The following is a 12,794-nucleotide window of genomic DNA, read 5'->3' on the forward strand; positions in this document are numbered from 1 at the left end:
TTTATAAATACCTGGATTTCTGCATTAATTGGTCAGGAGGAATTTTGGACCATTCCTCTTTACAAAACTGTTTCAGTTCAGCAATATTCTTGGGGTGTCTGGAGTGAACTGCTTTCTTGAGGTCATGCCACAGCCTGTCAATCAGGTTGAGGTCAGAACTGACTGGGCCACTCCAGAAGGCGTATTTTCTTCTGTTGAAGCCATTCTGATTTACTTCTGTGTTTTGGGTCGTTGTCCTGTTGCATCACCCAACTTCTGTTGAGCTTCAATTGGTGGACAGATAGCCTAACATTCTCCTGCAAAATGTCTTGATAAACTTAGGAATTCATTTTTCCGTTGATGTTAGCAAGCTGTCCATGCCCTGAGGCAGCAAAGCAGCCCCAAACCATGATGCTCCCTCCACCATACTTTACGGTTGGAATGAGGTTTTGATGTTGGTGTGCTGTGCCTTTTTTTCTCCACACAGTGTTGTGTGTTCCCTCCAAACAATCCAACTGTAGTTTCATCTGTCCACAGAATATTTTGCCAGTAGCGCTGTGGAACATCCAGGTGCACTTTTGCAAACTTCAGACGTGCAGCAATGCTTTTTTAGGACAGCAGTGGCTTCTTCCATGGTGTCCTCCCATGAACACAATTCTTGTTTTACATATCGTAGACTCATCAATAGAGATGTTAGCACATTCCAGAGTACTCTGTAAGTCTTTAGCTGACACTAGGATTCTTCTTTAACCTCATTGAGCATTCTGTGCTGTGCTCTTGCAGTCATCTTTGCAGGACGGCCACTCCTAGGAAGAGTAGCAACAGTGCTCAACTTTCTCCATTGAAAGACAATTTGTCTTAGTGTGAACTGATGAACATCAAGGCTTTTAGAAATACTTTTGTAACCCTTTCCAGCTTTATGCAAGTCAACAATTCTTAATCTTAGGTCTTCTGAGATCTCTTTTGTTCGAGGCATGGTTTACATCAAGCAATGCTTCTTGTGAATAGCAAACTCAAATTTTGTGAGTGTTTTTTATAGGGCAAGGCAGCTCTGACCAACATCTCCAATCGTGTCTCATTGATTGGACTCCAGGTTAGCTGACTCCTGACTCCAATTAGTGTTTGGAGATGTCATTAGCCTAGGGGTTCACATACTTTTTCCAGCCTACACTGTGAATGTTTAAATTCAATGTAGACAACAAAAAAAATTTTTTTGTGTGTGTTATTAGTTTAAGTACACTAGTTTAAACACACTATGTTTGTCTTTTGTTGTGACTTAGATGAAGATCAGATAAAATTTGAAGAGCAATTTATACAGAAATCCAGGTAATTCCAAAGGGTTCAAATACTTTTTCTTACCACTAAGTATTCAGACTCTTTGCTATGAGACTCAAAATTGAGCTCAGGTGCATACTGTTTCCATTGATCATCCTTGAGATGTTTCTACAACTTGACATGATTTGGAAAGGCACACACCTAAGGTCCCACAGTTGACAGTGCATGTCAGAACAGAAATCAAGACAGGAAGGTCGAAGGAATTGTCCGTAGAGCTCCGAGACAGGATTGTGTCGAGGTACAGATCTGGGGAAGGGTACCACAACATTTCTGCAGCATTGAAGATCCCCAAGAACACAGTGGACTCCATATTTCTTGAATGGAAGAAGTTTGGAACTGACCAAACTGATCAGTAGGGAGAAGGGCCTTGGTCAGGAAGGTGACCAAGAACCCTATGGTCACTCTGACAGAGCTCTAGAGTTCCTCTGTGGAGATGGGAGAACCTTCTAGAAGGACAACCATCTCTGCAGCACTACACCAAACAGGCCTTTTTGGTAGTGGCCAGAAAGAAGCCACTACTCAGTAAAAGACACAACAGCCCACTTGGAGTTTTCCAAAAGGCAGCTAAAGACTCTCCGACTATGAGAAACAAGATTCTCTGGCCTCAATGCCAAGCGTCACATCTGGACGAAACCTGGCACCTTCCCTTCGGTGAAGCATGGTGGTGGCAGCATCATGCTGTGGGGATATTTTTTCTGCGGCAGGGACTAGGAGACTAGTAAGGATCGAGGCAAAGATTAACCGAGAAAAGTACAGAGAGATCCTTGATAAAAACCTGCTCCAGAACGCTCAGGACCTTAGACTGGGGTGAAGGTTCACCTTCTAACAGGACAACGATCCTAAGCATACAGCCAAGACAATGCTGGAGTGGCGTCGGGATAAGTCTCTGAATGTCCTTGAGTGGCCCAGCCAGAGCCCAGACTTGAACCCGATCCAACATCTCTGGAGAGGCCTGAAAATAGCTGTGCAGCAACGCTCCCCATCCCACCTGACAGAGCTTGAGAGGCTCTGTAGAAAGGAATGGGAGAAACTCCCCAAATACAGGCGTGCCAAGTTTGTAGCGTCATACCCAAGAAGACTTGAGGCTGTAATCGCTGCCGAAGGTGCTTCAACAAAGTACTGTGTAAATGGTCTGAAAACTTATATAAATTAGATTTGTTTTTTCTTGCAAAATGTCTAAAAAACTGTTTTTGCTTTGTCATTATGTGGTATTGTGTTGATTGATGAGGGGGGGGGAAACAATGTAATACATTTTAGAATAAAGGCTGTAATGTAACAAAGTCTGTAAAAAGTAAATGGGTCTGAATACTTTCCAACTGCACCTCATGCCAATTGGTTATTAAAGGGGCCATCTGCGGTTCAAACAACGACAAAGCCACCATCCTGCCACTGATTTGGTAAAAAGATGAGGAATTGAAGCGGAACAATGGACCTACTCTCAAATTCATAGATGAAAATGTTAACCATATTCAGAGGCTAAATTGTGTTTGTTTACAATTACATTGTTTACAAACAATTGAGTAGAACAAGCATATATTTTCGTTTCTGATGGGATACAACAATTGCACTAATCTCATCAGGCATTTATTGTTCAATAATCAATGGTTGTGTGTAAATATTGAAAAAGTCAAACAATTGATATAGCAATTGCAGATTGACCCTTCAAATAATAAAATGTATAAATGTCTCAAGAACATAGCACACCTGTCCTACTGTTCTACTTTACCAGGACTACATTCCAAACTATTTGAGTAACAATTGAATTACACATGTTCATATCAAAGCAATGAAACATAACACATTAAGTTTTGTCATACATTTGGAATTTCAATTTCTATAGGAAATATATATCTTAAAGCTGATATACTGTACCATAATTACACTGTATCTCTAACTTTCATTAATTTGATTCCATAAAGCCATACTGTAATGGATAAACATAAATCACATAGGAGTCAGTCTACCAGTGTGGGAAAAGCACCAGTCAAAAGTTTGGACACATTGATGGGATGGCGTATCATTGAAGAACGCTGTTGTAGCCATGCTGGTTAACTGTGTCTTGAATTCTAAATAAATCACTGACAGTGACAGCAGCAGGGTTACAGGACCCCCTCCCCAGCACCCCCTCCTCCATGCTTCATGGTGGGAACCACAAATGCGGTGATCATCTGTTCACCTACTCTGCGTCTCACAAAGACACGGCCGTTGGAACCAAAAATCGTAATTTTGGACTCATCAGACCAAAGGACAGATTTCCACCGGTCTAATGTCAATTTCTCGTGTTTCTTGGCCCTGGCAAGTTTCTTATTATTATTGGTGTCCTTTAGTAGTGGTTTCTTTGCAGCAATTTGACCATGAATGCCTGATTCACACAGTCTCCTCTGAACAGTTGATGTTGAGATGTGTCAGTTACTTGAACTCTGTGAAGCATTTATTTGGAGTGCAATCCCAGGCTGGCAACTTTAATAAACTTATCCTCTGCAGCAGAGGTAACTGGGTGTTCCTTTCCTGTGGCAGTCCTCATGAGAGCCAGTTTCATCATACCGCTTGATGGTTTTTGCGACTGCACTTGTTCCGCATTGACTGACCTTCATGTCTTAAAGTAATGATGGACTGTCCTTTCTCTTTGCTCATTTGAGCTGTTCTTGCCATAATATGGACTTGGTTTTTTACCAAATAGGGCTATCTTCTGTATACCACCCCTACTTTGACACAATACAACTGATTGGCTCAAACACATAAAGGAAAGAAATTCCACAAAATAATTCTTAACAATGCACATCTGTTAATTGAAATGCATTCCAGGTGACTATCTCATGAAGCTGGTTAAGAGAATGCCAAGAGTGTGTGAAGTTGTCATCAAGGCAAAGGGTGGCCACTTTGAAGAATCTCAAATATAAACTATATTTTTGATTTGTTGAACACGTTTTTGATTACTACATTATTCCATATGTGTTGTTTCATATTTTTTATGTCTTCACTATTATTCTATAATGTAGAAAATAGAATGAGTAGGTGTTGAATGAGTAGGTGTGTCCAAATGTTGGACAGGTACTGCATACTGTATATATTTTTTTGTTTGTTTGCCCCACCAAGATTTACATGCTAAAATTGCCACTGAGAGCCTAACTGGCATGCATAAGCAGCGTGTGAGTTTAAAGTTTTGGCAAGATCATTTTTACTGTAAAAATGCACCTTTCTAATAAAAGCATTACATGCATAATCATATTTGCTGTCACTTTTGATAATTGTGTTTTTCCGCAAATGGAGCATTCTGTCACGCCCTGACCTTAGAGAGCCTTTTTATTTCTCTATTTGGTTAGGTCGGGGTGTGATTTGGGTGGGCATTCTATTTTTTCTATTTCTTTGTTGGCCGGGTATGTTTCCCAATCAGAGGCAGCTGTCTTTGTCTCTGATTGGGGATCATACTTAGGCAGCCTTTTTTCCCACCTTAGTTTGTGGGATCTTGTTTTTGTGTAGTGCCTGTGAGCACTCCAGTCGTTACGTCTCGTTTATTGTTTTTGTTGGTGAGTTTCATTTTAATAAACATGTGGAACTCTATGCACGCTGTGCCTTGGTCTGCTCATTTCAACTAACGTGACACATTCGAACTTACCCCCATGGCCTACTGCCATGTGCGCATTGCTGCGCTTATAATGTGAAGAAATAGCCTAATAGTTTATCAACATTTTAAGCTAAACGTTCTGATCTGTTGCGTCAGCCACATTGCGTAAAAACTTTTTTTTGATGCTCGTGGTTGTATTAATTTGGGATCTATCCCACAACTGTCCCAAACTATGTTTGGAATATACATTTCTCGCACAGAATGGAATAGGTTGACTTTTGTACTATGGGGGATAGTATATTGACATAGGCTAGTGCTTGTAGTCTAAATCAATTGTAGTCTTCATACAATAAAATAAAATGAACTGTAGCCCAAAGAAATTTGGCAGCCAGATCAGGACCTAACATAACTCAGCCTACAAGCCACTGATGCAGACCTTTGGAACATCTACATTTTAAAAAGTCTAATAAATCCATGTAATATAGCCTACACCTTCACAATAAATCCATTATTTATTTTAGACAGGTGTAAATAAGTTCTATTTAAGAAGAACAGAATAGCATATTGGAAGCCAGGAGATGCTAAATGTGTTTACCTTAATTAACAGTGAATTACCATGAGACCGACAGTTATTTGCTTGACAGTCACCAGCTGATGAAATTCTGTGACTCCCACAGCCCTGACTGTAAACAATAACCAGATTGAAGTGTGGATTCACTCACGCGTGGCATGAGCAGCCAGGCAGGGAATGTTTTTATCTACCATAACATCCCTTGAACAAAAACACTGATAGGACAAACTTTTGACCAGTTTTCTGACCAGAAATCTCTCAGGAATTACCAAACATTGACCAAACGTGGGGGTGGTGTTCACAGTGCACAAAGTCATCCTCTGATTGCACTTGTTGTCACTGTGGTCTCCGGTGGTGAAATAGAATGTGTATAATGTGCTCTGTGTGTTTTCACTGTCAACAGAAATCCTAGGGATATTCCAGGACTGATGATACTACTGCATACTGTATGTGCCAAGGTCAATAGAATGAACGCACATTATATTTTCACTACAATGTCTTGCAATGTGTTCTTTGTGTCTGTTCCCATTGGTTACCGATATGTACTTAATTACTTTAATATCCCCATTTGAAATGTTGTTTTATGGCTGTAAAGTTGTTTATTAATAGGATGTGTAAGTTGTTGGCTTATTGGAGGGGTTTTGCATGTTACGTGTGTGTGTGTGTGTGTGTGTGTGTGTGTGTGTGTGTGTGTGTGTGTGTGTGTGTGTGTGTGTGTGTGTGTGTGTGTGTGTGTGAGTGAGTAGCTTCCATCTGGGTATCAGGCAGATGGGTAAGGTGACCCTGTGGTGTGGAGGTCTGTCAGGGGTGTGGGGCCATGTGTCCACCGGGGGGTGTCCTGGTGGGCTCTGCAGTCCGTGATCATGAAGACTGTTACCCTCAACCTCCCATCCCAGACACTTGCATTTAAACATACAGACATACATAAGTAGATACAAACACACACACTCACGCATGGGGGATGACCATTATCTTTTCAACCTCAAACTTCAGAAGAACCTGAACTGCACCACACTCTAACTTTACATCAGACACAACATGATCAATCCCCCTTTATTACTGTGGAGAATACTAGAAGTCTCCACGCTGTACTTTTGGAAGTGGAACGATCAATGTGAAACTTTCATAAGGCTGATGTAGTTGAGGCATAGAGCCCCCACAGTGGAGCTGTCATAATACCCATAAAACCTAGCGGTCAAACAGGGAAATGGTTCCAATCGTTTTTCCACCATTCAATTTTCCCAAAGGGGATTTTAGAAACATTTAAAATAAGGGCTGTGTTTTGTGTAGTCTTACCCTGGTGTGACATTTTGATAACCATGTAAATCTCTCTCGGCCAAGGTGACTTTTATTAATATATTCGACTCTATTTACTCTCAGATTCGAAAATGCTAATCAGTATCAAAGTAGACATCATGCAAAACTACAAATCCGTGCAAGCTCCTGCATGTCATCTCTAGCTGACATCTTTGTTAACAGTTATTGTGTCAATAAAAAACTTGCACAAGACAGTTCACAGAATTATCAATTTAATTAACTGTTACCAATTTATTAATTCCTACATTTAGCCAACATTAGATAGTTAATCAATAGATTCTTACCTTTGCATCGATTCGGCAGTCTCGTCCAGATCATCATGGCATTTGTAGTTCTTTATGGTAGCCACATTAGCAGCTAATTAGCATTTCATTTTGGGGGGTAAATACAGGGGAATATATTGATAAAAGTCACCTTGTCCTAGAAGGATTTACACCGTTATCAAAACGTTGCGGTAAAGGTAAACCCAAATTATTTTAAGTGTTTCTAAAACCCCTATGGGAAAAAATGAATGGTGGAAAAATGTTTGGAACCATTTCCCTGTTTGACCGCTAGGTTTTATGGGTATTATGACTCTGTGGTACTCTATTAATGATGTTACTTGTTTACATTCTTGAACTCTGTTTCTGATAACTTTGTTATTGATGAGCATCATGATATAAAGTCCATATAAATTCCAATCCCACCAAGCAAGTGAAGTAAATTAAGCAAATGAGACAATTTAACATTTTATAGAAATCAAAAGGGATAGACTTATTTAAGAATATCGGTCCAGCTTTAAATGACATTCAGCTTATAAATGCTTAATAAAGGCTTCAAAGCCTTCATAATGCCTTCATAGGCACTACATAAATGTGTTACTGATAGAGGAAAATATGGTTGAAATGACTAATTATGTATACATTCCAATCAGAAACTGACTAGTCCAAATGCTATAATGTACTGTACATGTGAGTTTTCCCTCTTGCTCCTTTTCCCAATTGTATATAATGTAGTCAGGAGTTAGCAACAATGTAGGTCTGTTCCTTAGTTCATTCAGTTGTACAAATCTCCAGGTGGTGGGAACGGGCCATCTCCAAATGGTCGGGAATGTTGATTTATGCTGACTGGCCTTGACTTCGTGCTGATAACGCGAAGACTTGAGAGCTAGAGGGGCCCTCTGTTTGTGAAACTTAACGTTTGGAAAACGCTGACGTCATTTTCAGTTTATAACCTGTAGAAATGTGTGTAAGCATTCAGTACTCTCTCGTAATAAACGCACTTTACCTGGCTTTTAAGACTGGTCTCAATCTACTTCAAGCATAATTAATGAACTTACAATTCATTAATGAATTAGAAATGAGTGCTAATTGGTTTTGGCAATTAAAGCATAAAGGAATTTAGAATTCCTCTAACAATTTGGTCCTTCGATGTGCCGGATCTAAAAATCTCTCACTGTGCCTTGGGGTAGTACGCTGGAAAATTTTGAGTTTTGACTCGTTTTACTAAAGACCTGACCTCTGAATTGAGGTTAAAATTGAAACAGGCCTGCGTATTATCACAGAGGACAGAGAGGGTGACTAGATTCAAACGAACAATGTTTTCCCAGCCGGCAGCAGGTAAAGTAGCCTTTATTCTTGATTTTGGGGGAATTGAGTTCTTTAATTGATGTTGTGAGAATTCATCAATAGTGAGAACTTTGCTATCCCCACAAGGGTGTATGATCATCATACAATGGGTTTTGTAGAACCGATATACACGGAAGCAGGTTCGAAAATAACCTGTGGTAATGTGCACTACCGAAAATAAACTAAAACTTAGTCATGAGTGGCACACCAGCCCGAGATTAAGAAGGGATATTAAATAGGTACTGGGAGATAGGACGGTGATTTTGTACAAATACTGGGCGTAGAGAGACGGCAAGCGCAAGATAACTGGATTGGTCATGTGAATAGTGGCAGTATTGATCACCGTCCCGATTCAACTAATACTACGGAAAATATCCAAATGAGGAGGAGAGGGAAACTTAAATCTAAAGAAATTAGATAAAAGTCATATTTGTAGACATGATGTTTCCAGGCGAGAGGGAAAATCTAACAATTAGTGGCGTGAGATAACGATTATTAGAGTTCTTTACTGACACAACCGGAAAATACGATTTTAACTAGGGCCTTACAAACCCTGGGCTTATAGTTGTTAGGTTAGACCTAAAAGTCTGATTCAAAAGTCAAAACTATTGGTAAGATTTCCATAAAAGAGTTAAACTTAATCATGAGAGATTAAGACAGAAAAGGAAGGATTGTTTAGCCGAATAAGGACGAGAGGGTAACTTAAATCTAATGCGAGAGGGAAATCTAACAATTAGCGGCGTGAGATAACGATTATTAGAGTTCTTTACTGACACAACCGGAAAATAAGATTTTAACTAGGGCATTACAAACCCTGGGTTTACAGTTGTTAGGTTAGACCTAAAAATCTGATTCAAAAGTCAAAACTATTGGTAAGATTTCCATAAAAGAGCTAAACTTAAAAATCATGAGAAACGCACCCGACCGAGATGGAAAATACATACTGATTATTTTTAAAGGGACACACACATAGGCAAGCAGAATAGTAACTAGAAGTAACTAAGTAACGGTAAATTACAAATTTATAGAACTGCACGCACATAGCTACTAGTAACGGTAAGGATTAAGAATGGGGAGAAATGCCTCGAAAGAGGCCCCAGAACTGACGGGAGATCGAGCGATGTATGTATGGGGGGGGTCTTTCCCGGTTTTTAGTAGTCAGTGTTCTCGATAGTGAAAAGTGATCGTGTGGGTGAGTTAAATGTCAGATTGAACAAAGTATCCAGCGGAGAGACAGAACAAGTGACCCCATAGATATATAGATCTTGGTAATAGATACTGCAGGTTGGTGGTCTTTATTTAGATTATGGGAAACAATTGAGTTGCTTTTCCGTTGGTCATTTTCAATCAACTCTACAGATTAAGCTATATTTGGGGCGATATTTTAGTTCAAAGTCCTATAAGAACAGGGATTACTGTATATTACTGCAGTGATCGCTGTATACGGGTGAAAACCAGCATCAGATTGAACGACGAGTGGACGGAGACTCTTGAGACTTGGTCTATTTGTCTTCGGTCAACCCTACAAGTAGGCTGATTTGGAGCGGCAATCTTAGCAAAAGTCCTAAAGGAATACGGGTGAGACTTAATGTCAGACTTTAGTAGATGAGGATTCCAATAAAAGAGATATTAACCATAAAGTGTTAAATATTGGAATTACTAGACGTAAGTAAATAAGGATTCCAATAAAGAGAAATTAACATAAAGGGTTGAAGATTGGAATTATTAGGGGGGGCAGGAATTTATTATAATGGGTAGTAACCCTTCTAAACTGCTTTCTGCAAAGACGGAAGATTACCGTTATATGAAACAAAAAGATAGAAGGAATGTAGATTTCTGTCCTAAATGGGAAAAAAAGTATGGTTTTGACGGACGCCTAGATGTCGAAAAGTTAGAATCCCTTCTAAAACAGATACAAAGGGAGCGAGATTAATGAGAATCCTAAACTGAGAGAAAACGTTGGGCGTTTAAATTTGGGCTATTTTCTGTTGTCTAGATGTCGGAGTAACAAATACAATTAACTGTGAAAATGGGTATATTTGCGGAGAGTCTCAGTCAATTCCATTGTACTAGTGGGGGAGTGGTGAGCGCGGCAGTCTCACCAACGGTAATCCACGGTTCGGTTCCCGTTTAACTAAAATTGATTTTAGATCGTAATTGACCTACTTGCATGTTTTTCCTGAAAAATACGGTCGCCAGTATTTGCAAAAGATATAACTGAACGGATATTATGTGTTCTAGATAGAATTGATAAAAGAAGTCATTAAAAATAACGGCGAAACAATTTCGATGTAAAACGCTATTTCGCCCAAAATGATCTGGTGGAATAATGTATTGAGATGGGAGTCGTAATTAAATAGATGTATCATAGAAGAGAGTTACCTAAAGTTAAATGGAGGGGATACCGGAGAGATACAATACAATTCCAGCCTGCCTGGGCGTTATGGCTATTTATGAATCAATTGACATGAGAAGTTAAACACAAAAACATGGTACGTTTAATGTTAGGGTATAGTAAATTGAGAAGTTCGGTTAGGTTTACTCTGATGATTAGAATTTAAGACTGAACTCAATCTGAATAGGGAATATATATTTTACAAAGGCGGGCAGATTTGTGTCTATAGCCAAGCAACGGAATTGCTAGATACTCAATGGGGCTATATAGTGCAACGCTTTGGACTATAAATTAGGTAAGAATAGTTTAATCGTAAGAAGTTGTGATTGTTTTTCTGATTATTGATTTTTGGTTAAGGTAACACCAGTGAATTTGAACAAAAAGTAACGTATTCTAAAAATGATCTGAATTCCGTCCTCATTGCGGGGAACAAATAAAATGTCTTATCTTAAAGGGACAGTGCACGGTAATCACAGTGGTTTGAGTGCATGACAGTGGAAAAAATATTGTGGGACGACAATTCGAAGATAGAAAAATAAGTTACATGATACAGCAAGAGATTTAAAACGAACGATGTGAAGGGATCATCAGAATTATTGGGAATAGAGTTGTAATTAAAATACTAAGTCAAAGACGAGACAAGTATTTAGAGCAATATGGATTCTAAATGATAACAAAGAGACAATTATGGTTTATGCCCATCGAAAAGCTTTTATAAAATTGGCGAATTTAGAAATGTTGGTTGGGGTGGTAAATTATAATTCAGGATTAGAACAGATGTGATAAATTAGGTTTGGTTAATCGAACAAGAATTATTTACAATCCATTTGAAGTCGCTACGAATTGGCAGGTTGAGCGCTTGATGATGACGTCACTAGCGAGACACTTTTGTCACCAGAGACTGGGAATAACGGAGCAAACTGTATGGCTGTTAGTGTGTGTATCGAGGCTTCGAGTAACCTTTCAGAAGTTGAGATAAAAGTGTTTTGTTTATTTGTTTATTGGTTATAGTCAATTTTAGGGTTTGATTTAACTTAGTTGAACAGTGTGTTCTGGCGGGTTTTTTCTTTGTTCCGGAACGGATGAAAGTTACCCATAAGTAAGTAAATTAAAGGAGCCATGAGGGAATGCAAATGCATGTTTATTAAATATCAGGGATTAAATTACGGATTCCTTACACTGCGAAATGTACGACATTTGCGGCAGAGAGAAAAAGTAATGCATTGAATAATAATGTTATCGGGTTAATTGTATCTAAAGGTAGCATGGTCATTTAAGTAAACATATCCGTAGACGATGTTTAAAACTTATGATTATTGATTTGAGTCAAAGGGGAATTATCATTAGGTTTTAGAGGCACGCTCACACAGGTGACTATTTTTATTGTAAGGATAAAGGGATCTTTATGTCTAATATGGTATGGCCTTTTGACCTTATCATGACTGGCTTCTGAGGTCTGATCAGCCTCAGGGGAGAGTCATTTGTATAATGAATGGGTCATATTAAGTTACTAGTTTTAAGGTAAATTCATTAGAAATGAGGCAGTTTTGGGTTTAGGGTTTAGAATTACTGTTTGAACCGCAAATGAGAAAGTGGTTCAGGATTCTGTCTTATAACATTAGCTGTGAAGTTTTTTGAATGGGCTATTAGGGAGTTGGTATTGTAACAGAGAGAAAGTCATATTCATCATTGAGAATAAATAGGGGAAGATAACATATTTTGAGCCAACAGGGCAGGGAAGGAATTGAGGTATTTTTGTTTGATTTTAACACCCGTGTACAGGAGTGTCAAAAGACGGGGGAGGGTGTCCGTATGGGGATTACATGATAACCAACTTGGGACAGTTCTGGGACTGGAGAAGAGGATATCCTTATGGCATAGGGAATCCCACAAAGGTGGATAGGTTTCCCATGATATGGGGGAAACCTGGGAGTACTGTTGAACTTTGTAAAGGTGATGAAATCCTACTAACCATCAAAACTATTAAGCTCTCTGATGCAGGCACTTACACCCCCGGACTACAAA

Source organism: Oncorhynchus nerka, linkage group LG23, assembly GCF_034236695.1.
Source record: "Oncorhynchus nerka isolate Pitt River linkage group LG23, Oner_Uvic_2.0, whole genome shotgun sequence".
NCBI classification, from domain to species: domain Eukaryota; kingdom Metazoa; phylum Chordata; class Actinopteri; order Salmoniformes; family Salmonidae; genus Oncorhynchus; species Oncorhynchus nerka.